The sequence below is a fragment of the Malus domestica genome, chromosome 13, assembly GCF_042453785.1.
Source record: "Malus domestica chromosome 13, GDT2T_hap1".
Taxonomy (NCBI): domain Eukaryota; kingdom Viridiplantae; phylum Streptophyta; class Magnoliopsida; order Rosales; family Rosaceae; genus Malus; species Malus domestica.
In genome coordinates this window covers 41,337,373-41,356,664 of record NC_091673.1, presented here as the reverse complement: position 1 = coordinate 41,356,664, position 19,292 = coordinate 41,337,373, and positions in this window count along the sequence as shown.

Genomic DNA, 19,292 nt, shown 5'->3' with positions numbered 1-19,292 from the left:
CTAGGTCTAGTAGTTGGTGAATCCTTTTGGGTTTTGTAGTTCATAGTTTTGATTTAAAAGTTGTAATATGTTACAAGCTTTATTCTTGTTTCTTTAAATGTAAATTTTGTTAGAAAATTTGCCATCTCAAATGTTGTAGATGTAGTTCATATGAGCATGAATATTGGAGCTAAAATTTGGTGCCATGTTTTTGGGAAAATTCGGCCAAATCCAAAGGGTGGATTTTTGGGTTCTTGTTTGACTTGTTAAAAGTGTTTTCAAGTGACTTTTGGAACCCCTATGTACCCTAGTTTGGTTATATGTTATTTCCCTAAAGTTTGAGTGGTTTTGGGATGTTTTTTGGGTTAAAAATGTTCATGGAAATTTTTGAGTTTTTCACGAGTGTTCTTCATTGTTCTTGACATTTTTGCCAAGAACAAAAAGTTTGGTGTTTTGATTCAAAGTTTTGATTTATTTCATAAAGTTTTTGTTTTATGATTTATCATATATTTAAATGTATTAGATATTTATTTAAAAGGTGTAAGAAATATTGGTGGGTGTGAAAGGATTAATTCCCTTTCACACACACCACTTGCATGACATTTATGTCATGCACCACTTGCATGCTTTATGTCTAAAACTACAAATCAACACACACATCACTCCCTTTGCTTCCTATAACCGGCCACTCCCTCAAAGGGAGTACTTTTGAGGCTTTTATGCAATTACATAAAGTTTTGATACTTTTGTGTATTTGCACTTTTGGCCCAAAAGTTTACGTTTTTACGTTTAGGTCCAAAAACGCTAAAGGACAAATTGTTTTGCTCCTTTAATGAAGTTTTTGCATTGTTTAAATTTTGGGTTCTAGTTGTAATTACATGAAGTAGTGGACTTTTGTGTTTTTACAAAGTGACCCCAAAAGTTTATGTTTTTGCAATATAGCCCAAATGTTGTGGTAATTGCATATTGGCCCAATTAGGTTAAGAACAAAATTGTTTTGTCTCTTTAAATGAGAATTGGATTTTCATTTCATTTAGCTCCATTTAAATCAATTTTATGGATACAAAAACCAAATGAAAATGTTGCGTTCAATTTAATTAGTTAAAGTGTTAATTAATTAAAGGGTGATTATGAACCTAAGCCTATGATAATTGAGCTATGTGATAGGCCGTTTCAAATTTGTTTGAACCATGGGAATGTGTAGATTAGATTTTGGTTGTAATTTGATTTGATCAAATGTTGTAAAAGAGCATAAGCTCTTCTTTACTTTAAAGTAATTTGAATTATTCAAATGTTGTAATGAGCATAAGCTCACCTTTACTTTGAAGTACTTCTTTCTTGCTTTATTTGATATGCATGAAAATGAAGTAGTTGGGTCCAACGCCCCTAAGACAACACGCCTTAATGTGATTAAACGCGTAACTAAAATCAATCACCATCCCTAGACCGAGATTCAACACAAGGCTCGTGTTGAATCTAATCAAAGGTTCATAGTCATCCTAAGGCCCTAAGGCAACTATATAGTCCATCAAATGAATGCAGAAGGTTATGTTAGTAGTATCATATACTCTTGCTCTAAAAACCGTTTTATAAGCATAGTGGGAGTATTATATACAACTAAAACAATCAAATGGACCAATAGTTGTAATAGGACCAAAATTGTTTTAATAAAGATTAAAATGAATATTTATATGTGATGAGACCTAAAACCCTCAAACCAAACCATTATTAAGTTTGATAAGCGTGAGAGTGCTTTGAACACTCTTTCGTGGCCTTCCACCATGGTAGACTCCAATCGTTTATGGCTTGTACACCGCCTTCACCCTATCATGGGGGAGTGCAAAGTGCATGCTTATACTCAGGATGAGTTTGTTTAAAACATTTGATGAGGTTAAGGTAGGCAACGAGTGTGGCCAACATTGTATCATCGTGAGGTCATACTTGAACCCCTTTCTAAACTGGCATGGTGGGAAAGAACTTAACTAAGAGGAATGGAGCCAACATCATATCATTGTGAGGTAACATTCTCTAGAGGCCAAATAAGATGGGTACTTGCAAGAGATGCAAATGAGTAAGCGTACTCTCTCATTATTATTAATGCTAGCCAACATCATATCATTGTGAGGTGGGCTTGGTAATAGTGAGTCTCCCATACCCTACTAAGAGTTTCATCCAAAACTCTCGAATTCCAATGAGGGATATGGAATTTGCCAAAAATAGTGGGTGGTGCTATTTGATTTAAAGACCCGGATCAAATGGCTTAAAATCAATCAATTTATATTCGTTATGTATTTATTTACCAATATATTTGCAAACGCTATCCAACACTTGACAAATAAAAGCCGAAAGCTTTAGTCTCCGGACTTGGTACTACAAAACCATAGATTGTCTTTAATGGCTTGTAAATGTACCTAAGTAGTCTCATCCTCACAATCTTCCTATTGATAATGTATCATTAGAAGAATATGTTAGAAAAAGTCTATCATAAAGAGGACAACACTTTTTTATGTCCTAATTCTTCAAATACAAATTGTTGTATGAAGAAATAAGAGTTGCTTTGAACAACCCTTAGTCAATGCAAACACTTAGTGCTTGTTTCTTTGTTACATGAACAAGGAACTTTAGAAGTAAGCACAAGGGCATGGAGACTTTATGTGCCATGATTCTTCACTTACAAATTGTTGTATGAAGAAATGAGAGTTGCCTTGAACAACTCTTGAAAGTTTGTAATTATGTTTAGAACATAATGGTTGTTTGACAAAAATAGTCCATCAACATGGACTTATGATGATTTTGAATCATTGAGTGTTGAAGTGATAAACCACTTAACGAGACGGAAACTAGGCTAGGACTTCACCTTTATGTCCCTATCCTAATGGTTCACTAAGTTTATTGTAAACTATGTAGTGAACAATAAACACATGCTCTCCAAAATGTTTGATGTGTATAACACAATTGAAATAAGTTTCAAGAGAGATAGTGGGAGTTTAGGGACCATGACTATTGTAGTCAAAGGAGAAGTCAAATGAAGAAGATAAAATTAACTCCAAGGGAACAAACTTTCTTTATGAAAGGATGGACATTGGAAGGGGTATTTGCAAGAAATGTCTTGCAAATGTCAAGAACACACCTTTCGAAGGTGTTGTAAATTGTTCTTGAATAGTTCAAAATAGTTGGTTCTTCTACTTGAATGCTTGATTTTGTATTAGTAACTATGTTTTACAATCGTTGTAAAAGTGTGACTAATAAGAAGTAGAAGATATATGAGAGAAGAAAAGGTGCTTCACATTTGGAACGTGAATAAAATATAGATCTCTGCGAAAGCAGATAGTACTTACTTCCTCATATGAACTACCAAAGAAATTGGAAAAACCAAAGATAGTCTTTACATTCCAATTTTAAGGAACTTAATTCTGTCACTATAGTAGAGATGGATGAATGTTTTGTTTGACAAAACATTGTTGTTTATTAATCAATGATTGGATTATAGTAATCTAATTGATTGTCTCTATAGTAGAGATGATATGGTAGTGTTAACTGTTTAGAATATAATGATGCTTAAAACCCAAAAGGTTGCAAGGTAGTGACTAATCCCAACTGAGTTGTGATACCTCAAAAACATAAATTATGAGTTGGTCATAGATGGATGCTTTGGATCGTAAGATCCGGATCCAATACCTTCTTGTTAAAATTGTATAGAGGCGAAATGTTCGAATCTTTATTCTTTTGGAAAGAAGAAAGAATAACAAAGTTGTTGAGATTAATTCACTTAGATGTTAGTGGCACTTGTCCACAACATAATACTACTCATGTTGTATGACATTCACCGAAGATCACTCTCGGTTGGACTATAGTTTATTTTGAATAAACACAAGTCCGAATACTTTGCAAAAGGTTTCAAAGAATTCAAGAAATGTAAGTTGATGAGTAAGACATCTAAAGTATTGACCTCATTAGATTTGATCCAAGGAAAGGTAACACTTTAGACGAGTTTCCTTGAAAGATATCAAGGAAAGAAGCATCATAAGATAATAAATTTCTCCATTAGGAGAAGAACGAACTCGAATAAGATTTAGTTCGTTAGATGTTATCTATTACCCATATATAAGATATATACTTCTAAGACAATATGATTGTCAATTAGAAGATCTTCCAAAATTTTCATAACTCCATAAGATGTAGTTGGAAAGAAAGACAAATCTTAAGCATGTTAAGATTTGGGGTTGTGTGCTAATAAGCAATATTTGTTTGATAACAATCTTGTGGGATATCCTTAAATTAACTTTTGGATATCGCTTCTATAAACCAACTAACAAATGTTGTTTTGTTGGGTAGTTCATTGTAATCCTACAATGTGATTTGCCTAAGCGCAAATGAACGAGAGATAGAACTCAAAGAATATAACAAATATAACAACCTAGTTCCTATACCAAAAGCTCCAAGGTAGTCGAGAAGGATTTATAAACCGTCTCAGTTGAATGGTTTGAACTTTATGACTATGTCATAGAGTTGCACCTCTTAATTCGAAAGAAATAAGAATGAAAATCCTTATGACTACATTGAGTGTATATATGATATTTACTCAAGGAAATGGTAAAGTACCATTTGACCCGAAATAATGAAACCTTCATAAGCTAATTGGTAGCTTAAGGTGACTACAATCAAAGAGAATGGTTGACTTTGAAGAAACCATCTTCGAGATAGTCTTGGTTTCAATTAATTCGAAGATTGCTAGCTACAACTAAATGGTGATTCAATGTTTGGACATAATATGGGTTTCTGAAACCATTATTAAGATAGTTTTGATAATATATGTCTAAAACTATAAATCACAAGACATGTAAGTTGTAGAGATCCATCCATCATGAATCTTAGCAAGCTAGTGGGAGCTATAAGCATCTTATGAGAAAAAGGATCAAATCGTTTGATTTCTCATAAAGATGTAAATGAATCTTTTGTTTACTAGGTTTACAAAAGATTAGTGGGAGTTAATCATGTTCCTAAAATTTAAATATATATGATATATTAATTTTGGAAATGAAAAGAATACTTCTTCGTTAAAGTTATGACTTTAAACATTCTATAACGATAGAATGTATATGGGAGTTAATCATGTTCCTAAAATTTAATATATATGATATATTAATTTTGGAAATGAAAAGAATTCTTCTTCGTTAAAGTTATGACTTTAAAACATTATATGAAGATAGAATGTATATGGGAGATATAGTCTATATACATGGGATGGAAATCTATAATGATATATTTCATGATATAATTGGATTATATCAATCCCTAATAATAGACAATAGATGCTAGGAAGTTTCTCATATGATGATAAACTTCAATTAGAAGGACAACTCTAGTGAGACTAAGAAGTTGCTCTTCTCAAAGAGAACGTACTCTTTGACTCCCAAAGAAATAATGCGTAAATAGAATCCTTTATGCATACGCATAAAGGTGATTTATGTATTTCATATTGTATGAAAAACATTGATATGAGTTGTACCTAGAACGGTACAAGACGATATCAGTGCAAGCCCAGGATCAGAACCATGGCAACTATCAAGTAAGTCCTTAAGTATTTAAGAAATACTAAAGGATAGATTCCTCAATAATTGAGGAAGAATACGTAATGGAAGCGTAAATGTATTAGATTATGAATCTAATCCATCATTGGATGTTTCTTCATTATGAATGAAGAAATAATCAGATATCTCTTTATTATGACTAAAGAGATATTTGGATGGAAACATTAAAGTAATGACTTTAGTGTGTTCCATTATGAATGCAAAATATATTGCCATATAGAAGCTTACAACAATGTTGTTTGGATGGGAAAGTTCATTTATGAACTCTCTATACGATTCCAACCAGAGAGTGTATCTAGTGTACTGACACTATGACACTAATGGGGCGATAGCTCAAGCCAGGGAATCAAGGTCTCATCAAGATCCGAACTCATATGAGAGACTGAACCACATGATTGAGAATCATGTATAATGGTGACGTCGTTATTCTCAAGGTTGCTTCTATGGATAACATATAGATATCCATTGTCTAGGCCTACTACTCAGCCATTTATGAAATGAGTACAGAAGAGGTATCATCACTGATGACCAAGCTGATTGGCTCTAGTACAAGTGGGAGATTGTTGGAAATGTGCCCTAAAACCAATCATATGATGATACTTTACGGACATTTCACAAAGTTAAACTAATGTAGTTTAAATATAAAGGGGCAAATTTGTTTGAGCCGTCTCATATAAATGTTATATGCTTAAACGATAAGTCCAAGGAATATGTGATTGGGAGAATGCAATCTAAAGAAGTTAGATTCATGAGACCATTCTTTCGTAGACACATCCTAAATGTTCCTGATCATAGGATTGCCAATTGGGCATTGACAGTCCGTTAAGATCAGTACGTGCTGTGTCTTCTCTCAGGGAGAGTGACTAGTCTCGAGTCATTGGTGTGTGTGACATCAAGACAAGTATGTAGGTGCTCAATAGAGAATGAGTTCACTGAACACGATCAACGAAGAGTTCTCATATTCATGTCACATGAGAACTCATGGTTGGGATAATGCAAAGTAGTCCTTTGACCTGAGGCATCACAGTTGTCTTGTGGTTAAGTCCTTGATCTTTGATTATGTCAAAGTCACCCCATCCGCGGGTGTCCACGGCATTGTTGGGGTTAAGCCACTTAGCCATGGAGGCAATTGAATGCGCAACAAGGGATCTCTAACCTTCAAACCGTTTGGGGGAGAATACTCTATGATATGATTGAAAATCTCTGATCAGAGTATAAATGAGAATGAGGAAGGCGTTCCAAATCACATTCAAGGTAATCATATAAGCACACGAATCACATTGGATAGTAGACATGAATAAACTATCAAACCAAACAATGTGGTCAAGAGTATTGTATTAGAGAAAAGCCGTATTGCATTTGTAATCCTAAACTGAATAGGTTCTCCACCTTTTCTGATTAGCTTGGGTAACCATGATATGCTGCTAGGTGTCACTCATGGTTTGTGGTAGCCCTAAACGTGTATAATCACTAAAGGGAGAATTGAAAGTAAGTTTCAATTCACAATCGGTTTGAAAGAGTACTAATCGCCCACTGCCTCGCTAAATGGAAGCTAATGGATCGTACACCGTGTAAGGTAAAGATTGAAGAAACAACGGAGATGAGTAAGAATAATTAAATGGTTTAATTATTTATGGCAAGGATTAATTAATATATTAATTAATCAAACGAATAAGTTCGTTAAAAGACCACGGGTTAGTTTTGGGCCTCAAGGCCCAATGGGCTTCGAACGTCAAGCTCATTGACTTAAGTTGTATGACAACTTAATTCACAAAGGCCCAAAAGCCCAATAAAACCCTTGTGGCCGGCCATGTTAGAAGAATGGCTTTTTGGTTCTTTAGGTCACTTATTTGAAGGGACTATATAAAGGACTTTATAGCCTAAATTCATTAAGGGTTTCTTTTGGAGAAAAGATGAGAACACAAAGCTCTCTTTTCTCTCTAAAGAGGCCGGCCACCCTAGAGGAAATTAACTAGCAATCTTGATTCCTCTAGGTCACTCATTTCTTCATCAATCCATCCTTGGTGTGGAAACTTAGAGGTTCTCAATTTTGGGAACTTGGTGAATCTATTCTTCCATCCAAATCCATGGATCTAAGAAGCAAGGAATGAAGGCCCTCTCCTTGGGTGATTAGCCTTTGCTTATGCAAAAAGGAATCTACAAAGGTATAAATTTGTCAACTCACTTTGATTTGAGTTGAGTCTTGGTTCACCAATCTACTAGGCTTTGAATTTCTTGGTTAATGTTTTGTTTTTAAGTGCATGCTAGCATGATTCCGCCCTTAATTGTTAATTGCATGCTAATAGATGTTGCTTAAATGAACATGTTTTCACAAAATCTTCCTTCAATAGTAGTTGAAGTTTCGGAGGAACCATATAAATTGATTTTTCTTCGCACACTCCTGATCAAGAGTGTGCGAAGCTTTCTATGAGTTGTAGTGTTTGCAGTGTTACAGAGGGGAAATGTCTGAAGCATGTGCAAGAGGGCTAAAGAGCTTGATCATTGTATACCATGCACTGAAGCCTTTATTGTCTTGTAATAATATTTATTGGTCACTATAACCCTTGTTGGGCATAAGTGTTCTCCCAGTTGGGTTGAGTTAAGCTTGCTTATCCCTTTTTTGAGATGTAAGGCTTGAGGGTTTATGATTATTTGTGAATGTTGTGGGTTCATATGTACAAGTTGTACCATTCCTAACCTAGTTGGTGGGAAGAATGGTGAGTTGCCGAGGTAAACATGTTTATCAATAGTACTAGTTGTACTTTTCATCCCTTGGTTGGTGATACGAATGTGATTTCCTTCATCACCTAGTTGGTGGTAAGAATGGCAAGTTGCTGAAGGATATTAGAGTATGGGTTGTACCCTTCATCACTTGGTTGGTGATACGAAGGTGAGTTCTTTAATCAACTGGTTGGTGAGAATAAGGGCAAGTTGCCAAGGTACCATTGTAGCAAGTGTGGAATGGCAAAATGTATGTTGACACCCTTTTGAAGTGCAATCGGCTGATGTATAAATTTGTTGAAATGTATGACGTTTCTGTTGATTGACATGAGTGATAATTATGAATGTTTTGCTATGCATGAAGGAATCCATTGTTTAGATATGTGAACTATGTTGGTTGTAACACTTAGTTTCACTTACTTTGTGTCAAAGTACGCATGTTGAAGCTCTGTGTTAGATTATAGAGGTACGTCAGCGTAGACCAAGTGTTCCAGTGTTAGGAATGTAAAAGACTTAGACAAAGTTGTCTGAATTCCCTCTTCATTAAATATATGCTGAATGGCTTGTGTTAGAAAGGATGTCATACAGTTGAGGTCAAAACATTTGTAATGTGTATACCTTCTTGTAATAGCATGTCCTTCAACACCTAGTCCCCTACTTTGAAAGAGCTAGGATTGACCCCATGGTCATAATAGTTGAAGGTACGTTCACTCGTGGTTGTCTTGATACAAACCTTTATCCATCTTGTTGTAATGAGCTTGCTCAGAGTAAAAATCATTCCCCTTGCCAAGAGACGAATACATTTGGCGACTTAGCGGGTAGCTAAGTGAGGCAGGAGAAGACGCAATGGGTGTCTAAATGGCCAAAACCTTTTCACTTGGTTGAACTTGACTTCCACTCTCCACTTGTTGATAAAGATTAATCATAGAAGGGTTCCTTTGGTATGTTCTCACCTTAGCAAAGGCATGATTGTAAACTTGCACCATCACTTCAGAGTAAGCCTTACAAGTGTTAACAGTGATCATGTACTTGAAGAAGCATTCACGCATGCTTACCGTGAAGGCCCTGAGTGCAGTTTTATCATCTCCCTTAGTGCATATTCACGTAGTGACTCGTCTGACTTCTGATAAATGGTATAGAACTCATTAGTAGAGTGTAAGCGATCAGCTTGGAAGATATGTTGAACCACGAAGAGTCTTCTAAGCTCAGCGAAGGAATCCACAGTATTTGGTTGAAGACGACAATACTAATTAAGAACTCAATCACAGAGAGTTAAGGGAACAATGAGACATCGTTCCTCATCATTGTGTATTTAATTTGCCATTGTGGATTCAAAGACGGGGATATGCTCAATTGGATCTTCCCTCCCAGTATAAGATTGTAAACCAAGCTTTTGTTTTGTTTTCCCTTATATAAGGGTGCAGATGATCCTCCTCATTAGACGGTTTAGCCTTGGCTGATTCCAGTCTGGTATCTGGCCTTGACACTCGCCCTTCAACTTGTTAACTTCCTCGAGGAGCTATAGGATAAGGGGGTTCTGAGTAAAGTAAGGCACCATTGTAACCCTCTTTTGTAAGTTTTCGTCATTTCTTGAAAGTAGGGAAGCTCGATCAAAGGTATGTTGCCTTTCCTTAGATTCAGTGTACTATATATCAGGATGTGCTTCTTGAAAGTCCCAAGAGTCTCATACGCCCTATTGTTTCCCTAAGGTTGGTCGTTCCTTTCCTGAATTGGGGGCTAGCCTGGGTTGTGGTAGGGGACCAAATCCTTCGATAATCTTTGGGTCATTGATCCTTGAGCTTATGTGCATGGGGTTTTCTCGACACTACCACAAGAAGTCTCGACAGTAGCAATAAACAACCCTTGATCCTTCTACTCCTTTTACAAGGAAGTGCTTCCCTCCACTTCTCCTATTTTGAGTTGAAGCAGCTGGGTTGAGAGAAGTCTTGCGTTGATCAACACATTGATGGGAAGGTCATTTTTCATTAGGAGCATCCAAGTTGAGGACATATGACCCTTCGTATTAGGGGGTACCCATGTGATGATTAAGATTCACAAGGGCGATGGGCTCGTGAGATTTAGTTTGTCTAGCCTCGTGGAGCATCCCGAAGAGTATCTCAAACTATTCTTGGAGCTATCTTGTTGTTATGAGCCTTTAGCTCTTCGACCTTGGCCTGGAGAGCAAACTTTTTTCTCTCATTTCTTCGCTACTTCACACTAGGCACGAGGGGTGTGTCATTCTATGTGGTGCGGTTTCCCTCGCTCTCCATGTTGGAGAGGGATGCCTGATCAAAAGAGAGTGTATGAACAATAGAAACTAGCTTGACGAAGTTGGTGGGAGTAGGAATAAGTGCCATTCCCATAGACGGCACCAAATGTTGATAGACAAAATCAGTGAAACTTTGGAACAACATAAAGTGTCAAATTTGTGACCTTCACTCGATTGCTTCGGTCACCTAGTGAAGATAATATGTAAAGAGATAGAGATGGGGAAGCATACACAAGATATAAGCGGTTCACCCAAAGCTTTGGCTACGTCCACGGGGTAGATGAGTTCTTATTAACAGTGAAGGGTTTACACAATATATAGGTCCAAACATAATCATCATTACTGGGTTCTAATGATGAGTTGAAGTATAGTAATGGAATTAGTCTTTAATTGTAGGAGAATGGACTTCTTTTATAGTTGAGGAAAGTTTTCGACTTTCGTTCATTGTCGATGTGGGATTCTAGGAGATTTATTCTGACTTTGACACATGTGGTGCTGTGGTTAGCCTCCTGGTGGAGGAAAATTCTTGTGCTTCGGCAGGAGTGCCTCAGTATGAACCCCTCAGTGGGTCTTTGAAGGTATGAAGTTGACTGGTGCTTAGTAGTTTCAAGATTGGTCAAGTATGGTACAAACACATATATTTTGTTGCTAAATTAAATTGGCTTAAAAGCTCATAGTTTAATAATGTAGTGTTAGTTTCAATAAATCATCTTTTTTATTCTATCCTGTTAGATTGTTTGTTGTTTATTTTTAATATTATAAAAATTAAATAAACTGTAATTGTCATTATTTGGTTGTTAGTGTGAAAGTAAGTTTATTTGTCATTATTTATGGGTAGTGGGAAATAAAGATGGAGTATTTAGCTTTTCATCTTTTGTAACTATTTGTGTTTCTTATCCTATTCAGAAAGGGAGATAATAAACATATCATTCTTAACATTTTCCCATTCATGAACTTTTGTAAAACTGCAGTGGGCTTGAATGTCCTTAAAGAGAGTGAGATACCCGCATCTCAGCCTAATTGTCTACATGCTTCTTAGAAGAATATTACAATTTTCTTGTCATTTTCCCAACAATTATAAGGAGATTCAATAATGGAACCTGTACCTGAGAAGCCGTTCAACAATGTTGGGGATCTCAACAAGACATTTCATATCAAGGGAGCTCACTTCAAGAGGTGGAAGGGGAAAGTCTTGTTCTATCTCAATCTTCTCAAAGTTGCCTACATTCTCACCGATAAAAATTCAAACAAAGAGAGCACGGAGAACATAAATGAAGATGAGCTCTATGACAATGAAGACAAAGTCCAACAATATGAAAAAGATGAGTACAAGTGTCAGTTTCATCTCTTGAATTGTCTTGCTGATCATTTTTATGATAATTATGATACCACTTACTCTTCTGCAAAAAAGATATAGAAAGCTTTGTAGAGTAAATATGACACCAAGGAGGCACGTGCAAAGAAATACGCAGCAAGCTGTTTTTTCGTTACCAAATGGTGGATGAGAAATCAGTTGCAGAGCAAGTCCAAGATTTTCAAAAGATTGTAGCAAAAGTCACACACGATGGTGTTAAGATTGGTGACAATCTCATTGTAGTTGGTATCATAGACAAATTACCACCTTCCTAGAGAGAGTTCCTAAACCCTAAATTTATGTGGAGACTTTGATTACACATATTCGTGTAGAGGAAGAGGCAAGAGGACAAGATGTTCTTATGCAAGAGAATAATGGTAATTCTACCAAGGTAAATCTAATCTTATCAAACAATAACATGCCCAAAAATAATTTTCCCAAAAATGGTCAATTTCAGCCTATGAAGAAAAATATGAAGAGATTTGGAAAACCTGACCAACAATATAAAGGAAACCCAAGCTTGTGAGTAAGAACCAACAATCTCTTTCATCTTGTTATGTTTGTGGCAAGAGTGGCCATATTGTTCGATTTTGCAGATACCGAAAATGTGAGCCTAATCCTAAAGCTCATGTTACCGAAGAACCGTTTGTTGCAATGATTACTGATGTGAACATGATTACAAGTGATGAAGGATGGTGGGCAGATTCTGGAGCCAATAGGCATGTTTGCTTTAAAAAAGGTTGGTGACTCACATGAAAGTGCTTGGAAGTGGTGAGGTTGATCTCAAATTTACCTCTGGAAAGACTTTAATTTTGAAAGATGTACTTCGTATATGCTCCTTCTATGAGGAAAAATCTTATGTCGAGTTATCTTCTTAATAAGGCTGGTTTTAAACAGACCATGGAATCTGATCAATATGTAATCACCAAAAAGGGTGTATTTGTGGGTAAGGGTTATGATTGTGATGACATGTTTAAGATGAATGTTGAGAATGATAATAAAGCTTCTACTTCACTTTATATGCTATCTTCTTTAAATTTTTTGCATGCATGTTTATGTCATATAAATAGCGAAGGCCAAATCGGACTAATGGTCCCTGTGGTGACATGATATTTGGAGGATAGTACCTGTGCTACAAAAATTTGGATTTAGACCCTTGTTGTAGAGATTGTTTAGAAAATTTGACCCAAAACTAACATTTCTGTCAAATATCAATTAAATGTAGGGATAAAATTGTAAAAACAGATCGATCGAAAGTCAGAAGAGTCGAATGTGATCAGGAACAGATGAAGCTCGCGTTTCTCCAACTCACATCTTAAATCCGAGTCGGTCTCCTGCAAGTGTCCATCTATCTAATTTCTCTCATTTTCTCAAATTTCTTGCACCTATATCTGTATTTAATGGATACTTGGTGAAATGGGTGTCAGACCCAATAACGCGAAAAAGGTATCCGGCGATTTCGAGCTGGTTTTTTCAGAATTCCAGAGATTTTTTTTTTTTGGAGTTTTATGGTTGGTTTTTAGAAAGAGAGGAGAGAGAGAGAGAGAAGGGAGGGTGCTTTTCTTGAAAATCCTTATATTTTTTGCTTTCTTACTATGCTTTTGGGCTCTGAACACTCTGACTTGGGTTTGTATGTGCATGTGAGTTTCCTAACTTCTAGAGACATAGAAGAGGAGCAAAGGGAACCAAAATTTGCAGTCTTTGTGGGACTACAGTTTCTAGTCTTGCCCACTAACAAGACAAGATGTTTAGGGTTTAGGTGAGAGACATGATGTTGAAGGAAGTTTTTGCATCTTATAGACATGCAAAATTCGGTGAAAATAAATGATCACCAAACATATTAAATTTTGGCATGCGAGGGCTTATGTGGCATGCATGAGGGCTTACGTGGCATATACCTCATCAAGACCGGAAATTAATATTTGATTTTAATTAAAGCAAATAGAAATACCAAATTGGGCAAGATTGGTTATTTAATTTTTATTTAAATTATATAATTAATTTATTGATTGATTGATGAAAATAAATCACCAACTAAGTTACAAATCAAGTCCAAATTCATCCATGGGCAAGGCTTGGACAATCTATAAATACAAGGCCCCAAGGCAAACGAAATGAACCTAGAAATCATTCAAGCACCCAGACGCTGTCAAAGCTTAAACATCTAAATCCCCAAAACACTTAGAAGAATTTAGAAAGTTCTCTGTGTTCTTCACCAAAATTTTGAAGAATCATCAAGCACTACTACTCATGCCGATCCTACAAATCACCAACAGACCCAAACCTCACAGCAACCGTTCATCTAAGATCAAGTCATCACGACCCTTGGATCAACAACCTACACATCCACAGATGATGGAATAAGAGGAAACTTGTAAACAGAGATTGTAACCCTACAAATTCAATAATACTAATTTATTTTGTACACTTGTTCTTGTTTCATTTGTCATAGGAATTTATGTTTACAAATTTGGCACGTCCATTGGGACAATATCTGCCTCTCATCTCTTTCTTCGTTCGACATACAAACACCAACAAAATCAATGGCATCAAAGAAGGGTTAAGTTGTTTCCGTAATCAAGGTGAAAAGCGTGACCATTACCATAAGGGGACTGGAGTGTCCCTTATGATGTCTGCAAGGGACTCTTATCATGTGATCATGCAAGTGATGACTACTGGCGCTACATCCACTAAGGAGCAGCTAGATCAAATGAATGAGGCAATTGCAATGTTGACAAAGATCGTTGAAGAGAAGGACATGCATATTGCCACTTTCATGAATAGGTTGGAGACACAACATGAAAGGGAAGCCAACCCTAATCCGGAGAAGAATCAGCGAGACGAGGAGTCTGGCAAGAAAGAGGAGCGTCAGGTAGAGAAAGTAGGAGAAAGACAAAAGTCGGAGTCTGAAGTTACTTCGATGAGCTATCTTTTCATCCAGCAGCTCCAAGACATGATTGCTAATACCATCAGAGCACAAAATAGAGGTACTTTGCAAGACACTATGTTGTATTCAAAGCCATGTACCAAGAGGATTGATGGCTTGTGGATACCAGACACCCAAGTTCATGCAGTTTGACCGAAAGGGAAACCCAAAGCAACATAATTGCCTATTTTTCAAGACTTGAAACAATGCCCGAACGAACCTAGAGCCCGAGTCTATTAACAATTGGGATCAGATGGTGGGGGAATTCTTGAACCGCTTCTATAACACTCGTCGTACTGTCAGCATGATGGAGCTCGCAAGTTTGAAGTAGTGGAAGGACGAGCCAATTGTCGACTACATAAACCAATGACGCTCAATGAGTCTTGACCGTAAACACAGGCTTTCAAAAACCTTTATAATAGAAATGTGCGTATAGAGCATGAATTGGGGACTACACTACATCCTCCAAGACGTGAAGCCATGGACCTTTGAAGAGTTAGCTACCTGCGCCCATGACATAGAGCTGGGCATTCCCAATCATAGGAAGAAAGAACCAATTGCAAACTACAAGAGGGACAAAATCTTCAGGCCAAAGGTAGAGAAGACTATGAAAAAGCCTACCAAGGAGGCAATGGTGATCAATACTACGCCCACCAAAATCTCTACACGAGACATTGTTCTTGTTAAAATCTCCTCGAAAGACAAGAAGAAAGAGGTCAAGTGTGAAGGAAGATTTTGTGAAAACATGTTCATTTGAGCAACATCATATAGCATGCAATTAACAATTAAAGGCGGAATCATGCTTGCATGCACTCAAAAACAAAACATTACCCATGAAATTCAAAGCCTAGTAGATTGGTGAACCAAAAGTACAACTCAAAACAAAGTGAATTGAAATCATACCTTTGTAGATTCCTCTTTGCATAAGCAAAGGCTAATCACCCAAAGAAAGGGCCTTCATTCCTTGCATCTAAAATCTATGGATTTGGATGGATGAAAAGGTTTCTCCAAGTTCCCAAAATTGAGAACCTCTAAGTATCTTCGCCAAGGTTAGATTGGAGAAGAAATGAGTGACCTTGGAGTAGTTAGTATGGCTAGATACACCCTCCAAGGGGCCGGCCTCTTTAGAGAGAAAAGGAGAGACAAGTTCTCACCAATTTTCTCAAAAAAAAAAACCCTTAATGAATTTTGGCTATAAAGTCATATTTATACCTTAATTCATTGGAGTGGCAAACTTGTAAATAAGTCCAAAACCCACTCCATCTCTAATATGGCCGGCCATTGGGATATTTTTGGACTAATTGGGCCTTTGTGAATCATTATTCATTAAGTTGTCATACAACTTAAGTTAATGGACTTGACGTTCAAAGCCCATTGGGCCTTAAGGTCCAAAACTATCCCGAGGTCTTTAACGAACTTATTTGTTTGATTAATTAACATATTAATTAATCCTTGCCATATATAATTATACCATTTAATTATTCTTACTCATTTCCATTGTTTCTTCAATCTCCACCTTACACGGTGTACGATCCATTAGGTTCCTTTTAGCGAGGCAGTGGGCGATTAAAACGATTTCAAATCGATTGTGAATTTGAAAATTACTTTCAATTCTCCCTTTAGTGATTATACACGTTTAGGGCTTCCACAAACCATGAGTGACACCTAGCAGCGTATCATGGTTACCCAAGCTAATCAGAAGAAGTGGAGAACCTATTCAGTTTAGGACTACAAATGCAATACGGTCTTTCTCTAATACAATACTCTTGACCACATTGTTTGGTTTGATAGTTTATTTATTCATGTCTACTATCCAATGTGATTCGTGTGCTTATATGATTACCTTGAATGTGATTTGGAACGACTTCCTAAATCTCATTCATACTCTGGCGCTAGAGATTCTAAATCATATCATAGAGCATTCTCCCTTAAACGGTTTGAAGGTTAGAGATCCCTTGTTGCGCATTCACTTGTCTCCATGGCTAAGTGGCTTAACCCCAACGATGCCGTGGACACCCCGATGGGGTGACTTTGACATAATCAAAGATCAAGGACTTAACCACAAGACAACTGTGATGCCTCAGGTCAAAGGACTACTTTGCATTATCCCAACCATGAGTTCTCATGTGACATGAATATGAGAACTCTTCGTTGATCGTGTTCAGTGAACTCATGCTCTATTGAGCACCTACGTACTTGTCTTGATGTCACACACACCAATGACTCGAGACTAGTCACTCTCCCTGAGAGAAGACACAGGACGTACTGATCTTAACGGACTGTCAATGCCCAATTGGCAATCCTATGATCAGGAACGTTTAGGATGTGTCTAAGAAAGAATGGTCTCATGAATCTAACTTCTTTAGATCGTATTCTTCCAATCACATATTCCTTGGACTTATCTTTTAAGCATATAACATTTATATGAGACGGCTCAAACAATAATCTTTGCCCTTTATATTTAAACTAGATTAGTTTAACATGTGAAATGTCTGTAAAGTATCATCACATGATTGGTTTTAGGGCACATTTCCAACAATCTCCCACTTGCACTAGAGCCAATCAGCTTATTCATCAGTGATGATACCTCTTCTGTAGTCATTTCATAAATGGCTGACTAGTAGGCCTAGACAATGGATATCTATATGTTATCCATAGAAGCAACCTTGAGAATAACGATGTCACTATTATACATGATTCTCAATCATGTGGTTCAGTCTCTCATTTGAGTTCGGACCTTGATGAGACCTTGATTCCCTGGCTTGAGCTATCGCCCCATTAGTGTCATACACTTTCTGGTTGGAACCGAATAGAGAGTTCATAAATGAACTTTCCCATCCAAACAACATTGTTGTAAACTTCTATATGGCAATATATTTTGCATTCATAATGGAACACACTAAAGTCATTACTTTAATGTTTCCATCCAAATATCTCTTTAGTCATAATAAAGAGATATATGTTTATCTCTTCATTCATAATGAAGAAACATCCAATGATGGATTAGATTCACAATCTAATACATTTACACTTCCATTACGTTACTCTAATTCTTCCTCGATCTTTGAGGAATTTATCCTTTAGTATTTCTTAAATACTTAAGGATTCACTTGACAGTTGCGATGGTTCTGATCCTGGGCTTGCACTGACATCGTCTTGTACCTGTTCTAGGTACAACTCATATCAATGTTTTTCATACAATATGAAATACATAAATCACCTTTCTGCGTATGCATAAAGGATTCTATTTACGCATTATTTCTTTGGGAGTCAAAGAGTACGTTCTCTTTGAGAAGAGCAACTTCTTAGTCTTACTAGAGTTGTCCATTTGATTGAAGTTTATCATCATATGAGAAACTTCCTAGCATCTCTTGTCTATTATTTAGGGCTTGATATAATCCAATTATATCCTAAAATCTATCATTATAGATTTCCATCCCATGTTTATAGACTATGTCTCCCATATACATTCTATCGTTATAGAATGCTTAAAGTCATAACTTTAACGAAGAAGTATTCTTTTCATTTCCAAAATTAATATATCATATATATATTTATATTTTAGGAACATGATTAACTCCCATATACATTCTATCTTCATATAATGTTTTAAAGTCATAACTTTAACCAAGAAGTTTTCATTTCATTTCCAAAATTAATATATCATATATATATAGTTAAATTTTAGGAACATGATTAACTCCCACTAATCTTTTGTAAACCTAGTAAACAAAAGATTCATTTACATCTTTATGAGAAATCAAACGATTTGATCCTTTTTCTCATAAGATGCTTATAGCTCCCACTAGCTTGCTAAGATTCATGATGGATGGATCTCTACAACTTACATGTCTTGTGATTCATAGTTTTAGACATATGTTATTAAGACTATCTTAATAATGGTTTCGGAAACCCATATTATGTCCAAACATTGAATTACCATTTAGTTGTAGCCAGCAATCTTCGAATTAATTGAAACCAAGACTATCTCAAAGATGGTTTCTTCAAAGTCAACCATTCTCTTTGATTGTAGTCACCTTAAGCTACCAATTAGCTTATGAAGGTTTCATTATTTCGGGTCAAATGGTATTTTACCATTTCCTTGAGTATATATCATATATACACTCAATGTAGTCATAAGGATTTTCATTCTTATTTCTTTCGAATTAAGAGGTGTAACTCTATGACATAGTCATAAAGTTCAAACCATTCAACTGAGACGGTTTATAAATCCTTCTCGACTACCTTGGAGCTTTTGGTATAGGAACTAGGTTGTTTATATTTGTTGATTACTTTCTTGTCTCTCAAAGAACCCATTCTTTGAGTTCTATCTCTCGTTCATTTGCTTTTAGGCAAATCACATTGTAGGATTACAATGAACTACCCAACAAAACAACATTTGTTAATTGGTTTATAGAAGCGATATCCAAATGTTAATTTAAGGATATCCCA